At 47.7% G+C, this 17283-nt stretch overlaps 1 long non-coding RNA gene across 1 annotated transcript; it reads right to left on the bottom strand.

The window, feature by feature from the left end:
* Positions 1-11247: 11247 nt before the first annotated feature.
* LOC135878297 (uncharacterized) lies at positions 11248-15970 on the bottom strand. The gene is made up of 2 exons (XR_010561389.1): positions 15685-15970; positions 11248-14188 (listed from the first exon to the last, which is right to left on the bottom strand). It is a non-coding gene; the product is annotated as an uncharacterized LOC135878297 (long non-coding RNA).
* Between the last annotated feature and the right edge of the window lie 1313 nt (positions 15971-17283).

The following is a 17283-nucleotide window of genomic DNA, read 5'->3' as shown; positions in this document are numbered from 1 at the left end:
CGGCATGTCCGCGGCTCTGACCCGGCACGACAGTTTGCCTCCTTTGTTTTTTGATAGGCTTGTCTGAGCTCCTTGACTTTCACGTGGCACTGATCTGAGTCCCTATTGTGGCCTCTCTCCATCATGCCCTTGGAGATTTTTTCAAAAGTTTTGGCATTTCGTCTTTTTGAACGAAGTTCTGCTAGCACTGAATCCTCTCCCCATATAGCGATCAGATCCAGTACCTCCCGTACGCTCCATGCTGGTGCTCTTTTTCAATTATCGGCCTGCATGGTTACCTGTGCTGATGAGCTGAGCTATCTGTGGTCACCTGTGCTCTCCACGCTGGGCAAACAGGAAATTAAATTCAAATGTTCGCGGGGCTTTTCCTGTCTACCTGGCCAGTGCATCTGAGTTCAGATTGCTGTCCAGAGCGGTCACAATGGTGCACTGTGGGACAGCTCCCGGAGGCCAATACCATCGAATTGCGGCCACACTAACCCTAATTCGAAATGACAATATCGATTTTGGCGCTACTCCGCTCGTCGGGGTGGAGTACAGAAATCGATTTTAAGAGCCCTTTATTTTGAAATAAATGGCATCGTTGTGTGGACGGGTGCAGGGTTAATTTGATTTAACGCTGCTAAATCCGAATTAAAGTCATAGTGTAGACCAGGCCCAAGTATAGATTTGCATGAGAGGGAAGCTGCTATAAATGTGAGGTGTCTTGCAGAGGACCCCGGGTCTCATCTTGTCAACATCAGAGCATCGAGACGGATAGACAGAAGCCCAGCTCCACCCCTCCCCCATCTAACTCACCTGGCCAGTGAAGTTAAGGGGAGCAACTAGTTGGTAACAACAACAAGACAGAGTGTGCTTGTGTGTGCATGTGTATGTGAGTGCATTATATATCATATGCATATGATATAGTGTTGATTGATACATGTATTACCAATAAATGTGGCACTTTACCTTATCCCCCCTGAAAAGATCCTGGGCAGTACTTTAAGTACAACAACTCCACAGGAGACGCAAGCAAGTACACCCAGAAACATTGCTCCAACCTAGTTAGGTGGTCGTTGCTTTCCTGAACCCAGCAGGCAGCTCTCCCGTTGACATAACAACTCCACCTCTGTGAGAGGCGGTAGCTAAATTGGCGTGAGAAGCTCTCCTGCCACCATAGCGCTGTCCACACTGGCACTTATGTCAGTGTAACTTATGTCACTCAGGGAATGGTTTATTCACACCCCTGAGTGACATGAGTTACATTGTAAAAGCAGCAAAGAGTCCTGTGGCACCTTATAGACTAACAGACGTATTGGAGCATGAGCTTTTGTGGGTGAATACCCACTTCTTCGGATGCATGAGTTACACTGACGTAAGTGGTCGTGTGTACAGGTCCTTTGAGTGGAGGAGATTAACGTAACAGTGCCAGGGCCTGCAGGAAAGGGGTGGGCATAGAGTAACCGGGCTAGGGAGAACTGCAGAAGCAGGACTGCTCCTCCCCCATGCCCTGCTGCCTAGATCCTCTTTCTTCATACTGAAAAGGAAAGGGGGGGGGGGGGGGAGAAGAGAGAGAGAGAGAAGAGCAGTCACACTACTCCCTGCCCCTCAGGATTTAGCCTGTCCACACCAAAGGGTGACACCCCTCCCAAGGCTGGGGGTGCTGTTCCTTCAGCTCTGTAGCAGGAAGCCCCTGGGGGCGAGGGAGAAGCAGAGATTAGCTGCAGGGACAGGATTGTTTTTCTTATGCTGGCAAAGATCCTTGTTCAGTGTTGGAAAAAAGGGTTTCTCTTCCTGCAATTCTTCACCCTTGTCAGATGGTCCCTGGGCACCTTGCACACGGCCAGTGCCAGGAGCGACACTGCCAAATTTAGCAAGAGCAGAGGGGTTGAGCAGGGGGTTGGACTAGATGACCTCCTCAGGTCTCTTCCAACCCTAATCTTCTAGGATTCTATGCTATGAAGATGGCTGCCCCCACCCACGGGAGGTTGAGAAAAGGCTGGTTACAGTTAGAGGTAAGGACATTCCCAAGGCTCTGTGAGAATCGCTCTCTGGTCAGTTGTGCTTTCTGCGCTGTGAACTTAGGGCTTTACCCCTACAAAGGGCCGACGCAGGGGGAGCTCCAGGGCTAAAAGCCTGAACTACAGCTACATCTTGAGCTAAAGCTCGCTAGCTGGGGTTGTAAAGACCTGTATCCTCTGCGGAGTGGCACAGAGTGGGACCTGTCACACTTACTAACCAGTGGTTTACATCTTCACTAGATGGTTTTACCTAGACATAATCAAGTGGCAATTAACTCAAGGTACAAGAGTCTAGTGTAGACAGATGTTACTCAGAGACCACTCCACTGAGCAAGGGAGAGGAGGATGGTTTTGTTTGAGAGTCCAGGAGCTCCCCTTCCTTTTGCGCTTTTCTCCAGTTCAGGGGTCTCAAACTAGGGGTTGGGACCCCTCAGGGGGTTACGAGGTTATTACATGGGGGATCATGAACTGTCAGCTTCTACCCCAAGCCCCGCTTTGCCTCCAGCATTTACAATGGTGTTAAATATATAAAAAAGTGTTTTTAATTTATAAGGGCGGGTCACACTCAGAGGCTTGCTATGTGAAAGGGGTCACCAGTACAAACGTTTGAGAACCACTGCTCCAGTTCAACAAGCAGAGCAGTGTCATCTTCCTCACCCCCCAAGGCCTCCCAGTCCCAGGTGGGCCTGACGACTTTCCCTGCCACGATGCTTCTGCACTCACCTCTTCCTGCTCCTCCTGACTGAGGGGGACCAGCAGGCTGAGAAAGGGCAAAGCAGAAGCTAAAAGCTTCCCCCTACTCCAGCTCCAGCCTCTGTCCCTGACCAGCTTTCCACACTTCCCAAGGCGCCCAGATACCATGGTGATGGTGCAGTACAAAGATAGGGATTCCGCACAGTGATCTTGCAGCTAGCCCAGCTACCAGGGCTCATCTTCACGTACAGCGCAGAGCGCTTCTTCCATCAGTGTAGTTAATCCACCACCCCAAGAGGCGGTAGCTATGTCCAGGGGAGAAGCTCTACTTTTTATCCATGATCTGTAACACATGTATTGTCAAAGGCCACTCTAGATGAAGAAACAACGTAAAACACTAAGTTCAGGGCCATTCACTTCACCTTTTACCATAAAAGTAACCCCCCCTGCTTTGTGGGAAGGAAGCAAAGTCAATTCATTTGCATCAACCAAGGGAGCTTATCTTTTAGCAGATAACCATTCCCCCAACCAAGCCTTTGTCTAACCCTAGGGCTGGTGGAGTCTGACTGAATGTTTCCTCCGAGTCATCACAGCAGTCTGGTAACAAAACAAGAGTCCCTCCCTTCCCTCCGTCCCAACATGTTTCTGGCTAAAATGCCTTAAGGGACATTTGCTATAGACTCACCCTGGTTCAGCTCCAGAGTTAGCAGTGGCTGGGCACAGAGGGTTTTCACAATCATCTGTAACGCCCTGTCAGTGAGGCCTGCTCTGAGGAAAGATGACAGTGTGAGAAACAGCTATGGCAGCTGGCAGCCTGTCTACACTAGGGCTCTCAGTGGCAGAGCTCAACTGGTGTTGACAGCTCTCGTGTAGACAAGGCGTAGGAGGCATGATGCCTCATGGGTGCTGGACAGGAACAATGGGAGGTGGCTTTCCTGCACCTAAAAGGAGAAATCAGCATCCCTTCCCCCCACCCAGTGCAGCCAGCCTGATCCACAGAATGGGGGAAGGGCTGGGGTCTCCCTCTCCAAACCCCCCTTTATGTAGCCCACCAGTGGGCAGCACCATCCAGCACCACTGCCCCTGCTTCAAGGGCAGGACAGCATGAGGGGTGGCCCAGGGGCCAGCAACAGCTCAGAGACCCAGACTGAGCTATGTGGTGGCATTCGACAGAGCCCTGGGATGGGACAGATGGACCATTGCACTGTGCTCTGAGCATCATTGGGCACTGCAGAGACCAGTCCTTCTATGGCCGGCCTGTGGTGGTGGCTGGTGGGGAGACTGGAGTGGGTGGGAGTGGGGGTGCAATGGCCCTGCTTGCTCCTTGCCCCTTTTAGAGTGGCTAACACAAGGGGAGGCCAGGTCAGACCATCTGCCCATTGCTTTTCCAAGCCAGCCTGTGCTTCCCCTTTGCTGTGAGTGGTGACATAATCAGCTCACCCGCCTAATGTTTTGTCTGTGCTCCTGTGACATCTGACACACTATGGAACCACCTTTTTCCATCAAGGGTTTTTTACATAGGTTTCCAATTGGCCACGGTATTGATTCAGAAAGGTCAAATCTGCCTGAAAACCGTCAAGTCGAGCCCGCTGTTACGCTGGAAGGTGTTAATAGCAGCTTCCATCTAGTGGGTCTTTGGTCTGTAGACAACCACAGGCCTGGTTAAAGCTGGTGGTTGTGCTAAGCACCTTTCAGGCTAAATGGAAGGCGCAATTAAGCCCATTTACTGTAGTGATAGCTGGAAACAATAGAACCCACCGCCCAAGACCCTGGGTCACATGGAAAGGCCTGAGAAGTGAATCTGTGTGGGCTGTGGTGTTTCCCTGAGACAAGCTGCAAATACAGGGGGTAGGGAATTGTTAGACAAGCTGTGTGTTAGGGGTAAGAAGCCAGGAGGAAGACAAAAAAAGCCTATGGACAGCAAGGGAAGCTGTCATGATCATGGCCCTGAGGCAGAGCAGAGACAGAGCTCTTTGGGGCACAGGACTGGCTGGACGGTTGGACTTGGGGATTTCTGAACAAGGAAACTGCCTGCTGTTTGGTCCTGCTGCATTCAGGGACAAAAGATCATGCATTCTGTAAATAAACAGGATTGAACCAAAGAATATTCCTGACTCCTATCAGCAAATTCTCCACCTAAAAGAAACAGCCCCTGAATATTGGCCAGCTGCTTGGGCCAGAGGCACAGCCCTGCGTGGCCTGGAATCAATCCCAGACCTGTCCATGCTGCCAGCTGGGCTGGACCCTCACCGCATTTGCTGAGGTGTGGACTCTGCTCTTAGATACCACCAAAAACAACAAGGAGTCCTTGTGGCACCTTAGAGACTAACACATTTATTTGGGCATAAGCTTTTGTGGGCTAGAACTCACTTCATCAGATGCATAGAGTGGAGAATACAGGAGCAGGTATAAATAATGAAAGGATGGGGGTTGCTTTACCAAGTGTGAGGTTAGTCTAACAAGATAAATCAATTAACAACAGGATACCAAGGGAGGAAAAATAACTTTTGAAGTGGTAAGAGAGTGGCCTATTACAGACAGTTGACAAGAAGGTGTGAGTAACAGTAGGGGGAAATTAAGTTTAGATTTTGTAATGACTCAACCACTCCCAGTCTTTATTCAGGTCTAATCTGATGGTGTCCAGTTTGCAAATTAATTCCAGTTCTGCAGCTTCATGTTGGAGTCTGGTTTTGAAGTTTTTTTGTTGAAGAATTGCCACTTTGAGGTCTGTTTCTGAGTGACCAGAGAGGTTGAAGTGCTCTCCTACTGGTTTTTGAAAGTTATGATTCCTGATGTCAGATTTGTGTCCATTTATCCTTTTGTGTAGAGACTGTCCGGTTTGGCCAATGTACATGGCAGAGGGGCATTGCTGGCACATGATGGCATATATCACATTAGTAGATGTGCAGGTGAACGAGCCCTTGATGGTGTGGCTGATGTGGTTAGGTCCTATGATGGTGTCCCTTGAATAGATATGTGGACAGAGTTGGCACCGGCGTTTGTAGCAAGGTTTGGTTCCTGGGTTGGTGTTTTTGTTGTGTGGTGGGTAGTTGCTGGTGAGTATTTGCCCCAGGTTCACTCCTGCTAGGGCAGGCTTGGACTTATTCCTCTGGTGTCTGTGATGTAGGCCCCACTAAGCTAGTTCTGAGCATGCTCCCCTCTCCTTTGCAATCAATAGGAAATTTGCCACTAACATCATTGACAGCAGCACCAGGCTGTGTGTGTGCAAGGCTAGGGCCACTGAAAGCCACTTGGAGGCACATGGGACAGCGGCAGGAGCAGCCCTGCTCAGGGGAAGCATGTGGGGGGCCCCTTAGAGGCCAGGTGCACTCACAGGGGTGCATGGAGGGAGCAGTCCCTGCACAGCAACTGCGATTGGCCCGTGTCCAAGTGGGAAGAGGTTTCTTGCCCTTCCCCCCAGCCTCCATGCCAAAGCTCAGTTTCTGTGTGGCCTTTGAAACATGTGTTTCTTTGTTCAGTGCTGGCTGTTTCACATCAGAGAACAGACAGATCTGGGTTTGCAAGAGCAGTTCTGGGAAGCCACCTCTGCAGGCTGCCAGAACACTGATCTATCAGTCAACCCACACACTGGGAAATGGATGAGTCAGGCCTCCCCATCTGGCCAGTCTGCTCCCCCTCCTCTTTCCCTTGGTAAATGCAGACTTCAGGGCTGCATCTGCTTTACGCCATGGCACCAGCACGAGGCGCCCCAGAGCTGCTGCAGCCTGCCACAGAGGGCTCCCTGCAATGTCCAGGCTCCCCTCTGCTAGAGAGGGCGATCACCCTAGCTCCTATGCTCCCTTATCCCCCCTGGACGGTGTGGGGGTGTAGCTGGGGAAGAGGGGAATGTGGCCAGGAACGCTCTGTGTCCCAGTGATCCCTGCTGCATCAGCCTCTTGGGGCTATTTGAAACCAAAGGAAGGCTGCTGTGATTTACGCTGGAGGAGTGGACGGCTACACAGCCAGACAAAGAACTTGGGAGCCCAACCAGGTCCGAAAGCAAAGCTAGGAATCTGCCACTGGTGTGTGTTCAGTTCCCAACAGACCCTTCTAGGGGGACTGGGCCAGGCAGGCTCCCCTGCCTGTGATGGCACTAGGCGGGGGTTATCCTTCAGTGTGACTGTACCTGGAAGTAGAGACAGGCCCTGGGAGGAGTTCCTGGGAACAGACATGCTCTCACAAGCACTAGGGAATGCATGGAGAGGAGCCAGATGGACACAGATCCATTTCTGGAACGAGACTGGACAAGCTAACAAGAAAAACAAACCAAGCCCATCTCACAGCAGCCTGAGGGAATAGTTCTAGCTGGACAGGAAACAAAGGAGCCCAGGCGCATCCAGGCATAAATCTGTTGGGACTATCAAGAGAAGTTGTTACAGATGAGATTTTTGTACACAGGATGTTGTGTCATACCACCACAGACCATGCTCAGAAATACTAAGCGTACATCAATGTCCTATGGGCACTGAGATGTTTAAGAACAAAGCCCAGACAATTTTGGTCTTTCTAGCCATGAATATGGTGTCCAAGTGTGAAATCTGTGATCAGACCTGGTAGAAGAGTGCAAAAGGGCTACTGAAACCATACAAGTCTCCTGATAGGTGTTGGTACATGGCTGGCAGAACTAGGAATTAAAACAGGGAAGATGGTTTTGCAGTAAGCAGTTGCACAGCACATCAATGTAATAGCACACTGTAAAAATCAGTTTCCTCACCAGGGGATTCCAGATGAGTTTAACTCCGGTCCGCTCTTTCTTAATGAGAGGCGCAGAGTTAATGAGTAAGTCATTGCAACATTTCTCTTTGCTATATCAGCTTAATCACATATTGTCAAGCACTCACTAGGCACAACCAAATGAGTTAGAGAAGGCAGCACAATTTAAAAAAATAAAATAGAACCTTTGATTAAGAAAGTCCTGGTAGATTCAACTAACCCCTGATTTACTACCGTTAGAATATTATGGCACATCTCACAGTGATCTAGGAGACTCTCCAGTTCAAATACTTATGGACAGAAGCACAAAAACTATAGTGCCAACATCTAACAAACTTCTTGAGCCAAAGACAGTTAGCCCCAAACTAATCACAAAAGAGCAGCAGGCCAGGAAACTAGAGAAGGAGGAACACCATGGTAAGAATGCCAAACAGTTATCTCCATTGCAAGGGGGCAGGGGGTGGGGAAGAGTGACAAACTGAGAAGTGGCTGGCAACCTGCCAAGTTAACAGTGATCAGACTGCGTGACAGATGATGAGTGGCTCACGACCGAATGTGCCAACCTAAGGTCAGACTGTCAAAAAGCAGGGCAGACACCCTTCATGGTAGTATATTCTATAATTAGATTTCACCAACCCAGTAACAAGTGTGAACTCCCAAAGTACTACATTATTCTTATAATGGAGTCACAGACAGTTCCGTGAGACACTCCAGTCTATTTTGCTGTCCAGACAAGCTGGACTGTGTAGTAAGTGATCACTTACACCCAGTCTCAAGAGACCAGTCACTCACCCAGTTCGATTTGCATCCTAGATCTCACACCAAAGATGCTGGTAGCCAATTCTATAGTAAACTAACAAAGTTTCATAGCTAAGAGAAAGGAATAGGAGTTAAAGCATGGAAAATATTATATATGTACAAGTGAGCCACAGTCTATAATTTCAAAAAGTAGCAGAGATGTAGTAATGAGCCAGTTTCCCAGAAGTCTTTCAGGGCTACCCAAAAAACTCTGAGGATCTCTGTCTTCTCTCTCGGTTATTCTGCCCTGTTAGAATCCAAACAGTCCAGAGCGGAAGAATTTTTCCTTGTGTCCATATTTATAGCTTCTGCTCACAGAAACCAAGCGGACAGCACGGCCTCGCATGTGGGTCTTCTCTTTCACAGTGAGGAAGAGATATGCACCTAGAGACTCTGATCTCTCACACTGATCATTTGCTTTCCATGAGCAGGAGTTAGCACTTTCCTGTTAAAGTTCTTCATTTGCATTACATACAGCTTCTCTCTCATTTGATGGATTATTTAGTTACAGAGGTATATACAATGCAAATATTGTCTGTACCCTGTTATAATGCAGTAGCAAAGTGAAAACAATGCATGCAACACAACCAGCAGTTTTCCCAGGAAGTTTAAACACTAAACACATTGTTTTACATTTTAACATCTACTTTGAACTATACCAACACTCTATGAGCTGGTCTGGCTTCCAGCTGTGAGTTTGTCAGTTCTTGGCTGATGTCTGCAGCCTTGGCCAGAGCTGGCACTTGGCTTACCAGTGTCACGCCATAGACTCATCGACTTTAAGATCAGAAGGGACCATTATGATCATCTAGTCTGACCTCCTGCACACAGGCCACAGAATCTCACCCACCCACTCCTGTATCAAACCCCTGACCAATGTCTGAGCTATTGAAGTCCTCAAATCGTGGTTTAAAGACTTCAAGGTGCAGAGAATCCTCCAGCAACCACTGCACTAAGGTCATGTGTCATAACCACCTATGACGGTCAGATGACATCTAAAGAAAATGCACATGGACGTTGGCTTTCAGTTTCTCAAGGCCATCCAGAATACTGTGGATAGTATTTCCTGCCATCCCATCCAGTCATTGTATGAAAGAGACACCAAGAGCAGCAACTACAGCCCAGGAGGGTCAGCGGGAGAGGTTACTGACAAGTGTCCAATAAAAGGCAGAAGAGTCCTTGCCTGTATCAGGGGGCTGAGCTCACCTGATTGCACCCTCTAGTGATGGGTGGGTTTTGTTAATTGACTGCATTAATCTGAGGTGGCTGGGTTGGGTCAAGATTATATTTATCAACATTTGATTTTCAAAATAAAGGCAAGATGAAGCAGCAGCAACTGGGATCAGTGGGAATGGACCCCTGCCATGCCACAGGGCTATCAACTTTTGTAACCCTGACCTGGCCTCCTTTATTACCCTCTGTCATGGATCCACAAGACGGTGCAATGACCCCAGCTTTGGGACAGTCTCTAGGAAGACCTCTTCAGTGACCCAGACCTCTGGGGGTCTCACTCTTCCTCCAGGGCAAGCCATGTGGCTTCACCACCTCCTTAGGTTGGACCTCTGGCCCTTCAGCACCCCTGCTTCACATTGTGAGCTCCGTTCAGTGAGTGCAACTGAGGCCGACCCCTAAGGGAGACTTGTACAATCTTAGGGAGCAATGCATCGCCCCGCTCCAGCATCTGCAGTAACACTCAGCCCGCATTGTAAAACAGAAGATGTTGTAACACAGCATAGGAAGTCCTTGGTTAGAGAAAAGGAAGTTACAGCATAGTGCACCGTGGTCAGCATGGAGCCCCAAATCCTGTCCCACTGACCTCTCTTTGTCTCAGTTCAGGTGTGCCCCAGGAAGGCCTCAGCAGCCAATCCTTAACCACCCCTAGGTAACCCTGCAGCACATAAGGGAAACTGAGGCACACATAGCCTTCATAACAACTACTACAGAAATTCCCACTTCATCACACCCTCCCTGCCTCCTCTCTTACCCCTTCTTTGGTGGCTGCTGTCCCCCTTTCATCCTGGTTATAATGAGGAATAAGGGGATAGCATTTAGAAGAGGAAAGTTTAGACTGGACAAATCAGGAAACATGTTTTAAAGAGAAGGGGTCTCCTGGTAGAGAATGACCCAATGAGTTTTCTGTCTTTATCCTCTACGACATCCTGCCGTAGCAGATAAGCACAGAAACTGGAGGTTTCTTTGAACATGATCAGCTGTGACGAGTAACAATGTGTGGACTTTGCAAAGCAGCACCTCCTCCCCATTTCAGGGTCTCAACTAAGTGAAGTAACTGAAGTCAGTGGGAGGCAGAAGCTGAAGGCTACTCAGCACTTGGGTAAGTCAGATGTCTTGTTTAGTCTAAATATGGATTTAGGAGCTTAACATGAAACTCCTATTTTTGTAAATCTTGACCATGATGTTTGGGTGTTAATGCCCCATGGATGAAAGTTCACAGCCTGTAGAACCTTTTGTTTCAGGCTGTCTGCAGACTCAGGCAGCTAACACTGTTGACTTCAGGTTCTTTGCCATCAGAGGGCTAAAAGGAAAAGATGCAGTTTTCAAAAGTGCTCAGCATTGGCCTGCTGTATATTTTTTGTTTTGTCTGTTCGTTAAGCCATTTATTTAAATGGGAGCAGAGTTACTCCAGCTCTGAGTGCTCTTGAAAATTACACTAAAAAAAAAAAAGCAGCTGAGAGTCTGTGGAATATTCTATTTCAACCTTTTTGGTTTTTGTTTTTTAAAGTTTAAATGTTATCAGAACAGGAAACTCTGAATCCAATACAAGAGTGTTCACACGGACTTGCATCACAGTAACCAACACAGTTGTTTAACAGGGACTTACCTCATCCGGTGTCAGAACCTGTTCCTGCCTCAGTCAAGCGAAACACCACTCTCCTCTTTTGCAGCTTGGTTTATTAAGAGTGTAACACCCCACTTCCCTCTTATAAGAAACCCCATGCCTGGGCTACCTACTGTCAGGGACTTTAACCCAGACGGCAAGGTTCGTTGTCTGACCGCAGAGAGACAGGCAACACCAGCAAGGTCCAGTAACAAGCTCTTTATTGAGGAGTGCACACTACAATAGAGAGCGGCCCGTCTCCAGAGAGAACCAGCCACGGTTTTAACAACTAATAGGGTTATATAGACAGTTTCGTCGCGTCATAGTTAAAACAACCCAACCCCCCTTTATTAGTTAGAAAGCTTCTAATATTCATGCATATCTATCTTCTTTGACACTACAAACAATTCGTGATGCCTCAGCAACTTCTTATGAGCTTTGTTGTCATGCACCAGAAACTAGGAGAAAGGAGGGAATTAAGAACAGATGAAGAACAGAAACAGGGAGTGGAGACTGCAAGTTTCCATATGTCCAAACAAACTGTTCCTAGCACTTCTGGTACAAGAATACGCCCCCCCCCCGCCCTTACCTCATTCTCTGCAGCTCAAGCAAGCATGTCCTCAGGTTTCACAGAGAGACAGGAATGGCCCAGCAACTACTGTTAGCCTAACTTTGGCTAAGCTGGCCAAACAATGTTCTATACTCCATATTTTTGGGCCTAACAATCCCCCCTTTGTCCCTGGAGTGCCTTGGAGGGACTCCTGTGACAACTAGCTGCTATGAGTGGTGAGCTTGGAGTTGATTACTTTTGGACGGAACACAGCTTGGTGCCCATCCAACATCCAACCTTTATCATAACATACAAAGCTAGCAGGCCACATATAATTACAACGGCGCTTTGGAGTACATTATGGAGCCAACCACCTATGTTTGGAATCCAACTGAACAGGTTACTCCACCAGGATTCAACCCGCTCCCCTCCATGGTCCTTTGCTACTTGTATGAGGTGGTTTGCTCTGTCCCAGGTGGCGTTATAAACATCAGGAACATATACGCAGCATTCTTGCCCAATTAGTGCACATGTTCCTCCCTGAGAGGCCAGTAAGATATCTAGAGCCAAGCGGTTCTGGAGAACCATCTGCCTTAGTTTTCTCTGTGCGGTTGCCAAGTCCACCAGGGCATCGGCGGTAGTCTAATTTCCCAGACGTCTCGGTGAATTACCCAATCCCACATGCATCCTCCCCATGGACCCGGCAGGATTCGGTATGTGGGAGCCCACACCCCCCCTAACCGGTCCATATGCTTGGAAGGAGCATTGAGAACGTCCGCACTTCCACCCAGAAAGTCTCCAAGTATGTCTCCATGGCCACAGATCAGATGGTACTCCTGATGTGTCTGTAAGGGCAGTGGGCCAAGCCTGAACGTGCTAGATCCCACTGCAATGCCTTCCCAGCCTCAGTGATATTCAATACCATCTCTGTCAGCAACTTCTGGGTCATAGAACTAAGGGTGGAGATAACATGTAACTCACCAATTCCAGCCTGTACCTGGGTTAGCTGTGCCCCAGAAATAAGGCTTGTGGCCTTCTTTAATTGCCCCAATTTCGTATCATGTTTTTGGTTCTTAAAAATATTTCAAACTGCTGCTGTACTATTGGCCCCATCCCATAGGGATCCGGTCAAGTCTCTCTTCTTTCTAGAGGAAATAGCCCAAGCCCTCTGTTGTGCTAAAATCTAATAGCAGCCCCTTTTGAACAATTTGGGTATGTAGAGGTTATCTGGAAACTGGATAAGGGCAATGAAAATTTAACAGTCCCTAGTGTAGTGTTAATCACACAGTCCATTGATATCCTAATACATCTCTCTTTGGTGTAGTACTATACCACATCTGTTGGTTGAACACCTTTATGTATTTCCGGGAGGCATTGATATTAATGGCATAAGAAGGGGTGTATTGCAATAAGGTACAGGTAACATTATTGGAATAATTCTAATAAGTCACTGGAATAATTTCTATGCAGGTAAAATTTTCAGTGGCAGAACAAACTCTTTGGGTAGTCGTTTGATTATTTACTAATTGGGTGACCAAATACCAATAAGGGCCTCTCTCATTTAACACAGTGCAAATTCCAGGAACAACCATCATATCTACTTCACTATAGAACCCATTAATTTCAATTACAAATTCTTGGGGTTCACTTGTAGTGATATCATGTATTTTTATCTCCACTGATCCATTCTTTTCCATTCAATTGTTCGCTTATATGGGATATCCTGAACCTTAAAAATATTTTTTTTGCAAACAATATTTAAATAAATCACTAAAGTGTGAAGGCCTTGGCCGTTGGTTTTATCAGATATATGGCATTGTCTGTATTTGGATGTGTTACAGGGGTAACAGTGTAATGGAGGAGATGGCAGGGGCAGTGGCAACAAGGTGCCTTTGGTACTTGTCATTTAAAATCCAATTAGGGAGGGTAATACATGCTGAAGGACTTATCCAAAACACAGGGCACAGCCTGTAGAATAAACCCCCAAATCCAATCAAAACCACATTCCTAAGCATGGGTCCCACAAGTTTCTTCCTGCCAGTGTATAATTCTTTGTTGCTTCACCAGGGTCAGTTCTTAATGGTTTTTTGTAGTCAGGAATCCCTGGACTTTGGTGGTTTCAATGGAGCGAGTGTTCCTTCTTCTCTTTTTCTGAAACAGTGTGGTTCAGCATCATACAGGGGAGAGGTTACTAGCACATCACCCTGTAATGGTTTTGCTTCTTTTAGAAAAATCCAAAGGCACAGTAGGTCTGTCAGTGGACAAGGGAGAGTTACTAGCACTTCACCTTGTCTTTTTTTCTTTTTTTCTTTTTCCTGCTGTCCAGAAGGCACAGCAGAGCTAGAAGGAGGAATAGGCTGATCATGAGTCGGAGAGTCCTCCCGAGGTGGAGGGGGTCTTTTTGCAGTGAGAAGCATGGGTCCAGGTAGGCAGTCCTTGCCACTTCACAGCAGTGTTGGTGGTTAACAGGACTTGGAAAGGGCCTTTCCAGCATGGAGTCAAAGCAGTCTTTTGTTGATGGACTTTACGTAGACTCAGTCTCCTGGTTTCAATGAATGGCAGGGCTGCTACCGTCTTTGAGTAGTGCTTCTTTACCTGTGAGAAAAGAAACCTAACACATTTCATTAATGCCTGGCAGTGTTTTGCAGATCTCATAGTTGCTTGGGCACATTCAGGCCCCCCTTTTCTTGGCTGTCAGCCAAGTCTTAGCTGTGGGCAGTATCCTTGGATGGGGCCAGCGTCTTATCTTTGGATTCAGCTTGCTAGCTATTTTTTTCCAGTTAACTTGTTCTGTTCTTTTTTCTTCTCCCCTTCTTGGCTTTTTTTAACCTACAAAGGAAACTTTCACTCTTTACTTATACACCTTTTCCCAACAATGAACACATACACATTGCCATTATACAGTACATTAGTCTTATTATTCAACGTATGCCATATACACCTTTCCAGTAAAATAACTTATATACAGAGCTTTGGAGCAACAAACCAGGACAAGCACTCCCACTTTTGAGGAGTCCACTCTGTACAACCTCTGGTGTCCAATAGCTTTGCTTTCTCCCCAGCCCTCTGGCTAGAAATCTGAGGTAGCCAGAAGGATCCCATGTGCAATATGGGGAGTGGGTTAACCTTCCATGTCCTTGCTTCCAAAGACTGTTGATATGCAAATTTTAACAACATTTTTTTCCTCAATTAAAAGATTTGACCAATGAAGTTTCTTTTTCTTACTTAAGCAAATGTATTAGACTTTAGTATATTACATTTTTCCTGATTTATCCAAACACTTTGTATTCCAAGTTGAATAAAACAAGCATCTGCTTTTTTATTTAACCCTCTGTAAAAGGGTCCGCGCCGGGGCTCGACCCTTCAGGACAGGAGGGGAGCCACACCGACTCCCTAGTCCACGAATTAAACAGTCAGTTAACTTAGGACTCAGGCCCTCTGGTCCAGGGGGCTGAGTAAACCACAGTCAAAGAACCCAGGCCCTCTGGCGCAGGGTTGGGCGAGCAAGTAGTTTGGGGGCCCAGGCCCTCTGATGCAGGGGCTGAGCACAGACAGTTAATTAGCTCAGGCCCTCCTGTAGCAGGGGCTGGGCACAAACAGTCAATAAGCTCAGGCCCTTGGATGCAGGGGCTGAGCACAGGTGGTCAATAAGCTCAGGTCCTCTGGAGCAGGGGCTGAGCAGATAAGCAGTCTATTAGCTCTGGCACTGGGTCAGGGCGGAGCACAAACAGTCAATTTAGCTCAGGCCCTCTGGAGCAGGGGCTGAGCAGATAAGCAGTTTAGGAGCTCCGGCCCTGGTTCAGGGCAGAACACAAACAGGAAATTAGCCCCGGTAGGTAAGGGGCTCAGGTTCCTACCTGACCGTTGGGTGAGGGGGAAGCCTGCCACCCGTGTGTAGGGGTGGCAGGGTGGGGGGACACAGGCCCACCCACTCCACTGTGTCCCAGCCCGGGGCCCTAGCAGCGATTAGTGTCGCTGCCGGTCAGTGGGGTATCCTGGCCGAAACACACTGCCATGGGCTCACAGGCCTCTGTAGCCTGACTGGGGTTGGCTACCCCCGGGCTACTTCCATTATCCCCCTCGGGGCCTACCTCGTCTGTGGCACCGGGTGCGGTCCAGTCCATCAGTGGAGCCTCCTCTTGGCCGGGGCTTGGTGGCAGATCCGGTAGCTCTGTAGGGAAATCCGGCCACTGGCCCTCGGGCGGCTCCTCCGGATAACAGCAGGGCTGCAAGGGTTCTGGCGGGGCCTCCCCTTCGGGGTTGCTGTGGGGGAGTTCCAGGGGTGCCTCCCAGCGACGGGAGCGGACGGGCTCCGGCGGCTCCTCCTCGTAATGAGCTCGGGGCAGCTCCGGCCAGCTAGGGCATCCACCTCGGGCCTCCGAGGTATCCTGGCGGGGAGCTCCCGACCGCACGTCTGCTCCCTGCGGTGGCCGGCGCCTGAGTGAGCTCTGGCTGCCGGCCTTTATACTTCCTGTCCCGCCCCGTGACTTCCGGGGGGCGGGGACAGGCGGCGGTGGCTCCGCCCACTTGGGTGTTTGCGCCGGTGCTCCCTCTTCAGGACAGGAGGGGAGCCACACCGACTCACTACACCCTCCTATTTAATTTTGAACTAGACTGTCTTATGAAAATATTAAACACAACAATTCTGGCCACAAGACAAACACCACAAGACAGGACATAGAACACAAAAATAATTCCTATTGTACCAGTAAATGCATGGTACGTTGAATGCTGTTCAGCTGGCATCCGTTTTCTCTGATGATTTGAAAGACATTATTTGCTTAAAATATTTCCTTTATATACACATACTCTTGTTGATTTCAGGCAAAACAGAGGAATTACCCCATATTTCCTTTTATTTGTTTTATAGGCAGCCCAGGTTTCGGTGGCTTCTACCTTATTAGTTAGATAATTTGCATTAATACAGATGCTTTCTGGCTTGCTTCCAGATCCAAAGCTATCCACAGCTTAAAGATTCTTACTTTAAAAAAAGGACACAATTAACTTTCCCAGACTTTTGATTGCCTTTTACTTCTAACTCCTGCTTTCAAACACACAGCGATCTGAAAAAGACAACACAACCTATATTGGTAGGTTTGCATTTCTTTTACCTCTGCTACAATATACACTGCACATGTTCTGGGGAAAATGCACATTTTCTCCACAATTCAATTTCCACAATTTAATTTCCACAACGCTAGCCACATCAATTTCTACACAAGGTGTAACTGTTTTTTTTATGCTTACAAAATTTTCATGCACCCACAGCAAAGTGACAGTTTGACCACACAGAGCCAGGGGCACTGTCCTTCTCTCTCTTTACCAGATCTTTTATCTGCTATATTGTTACCCAAAAACAAATTTAAATCTTTTATTTTCCTGGCTTTGACTACCCTGCTGCAGCCACAACCTTTGGTCTTTATTTAAAATATTTTAAATCTTGTAAAGCATTAAGTCACCTTAAGGATTAAATGCTAAATACCTTAAACAACACTAGTTTCCTGTGCCTGGCAAAAGTATTTTCGGTTTTGCAACTTTAAACAATACCAATTCATCTCAAACTTATAAAATACAGATTGTACACAGCAGGAGTGTTCTTCAGCAAATTCAACTAAATTATTCATAGTCGAATAATTCCACTTAAATAACCTCTTGCCTGGATTACTTACAGACATTCTTACCAAGTTTCA

The sequence above is a fragment of the Emys orbicularis genome, chromosome 4 (genome assembly GCF_028017835.1).
Source record: "Emys orbicularis isolate rEmyOrb1 chromosome 4, rEmyOrb1.hap1, whole genome shotgun sequence".
NCBI classification, from domain to species: domain Eukaryota; kingdom Metazoa; phylum Chordata; order Testudines; family Emydidae; genus Emys; species Emys orbicularis.
This window is presented reverse-complemented; position numbering and strand designations above follow the sequence as displayed.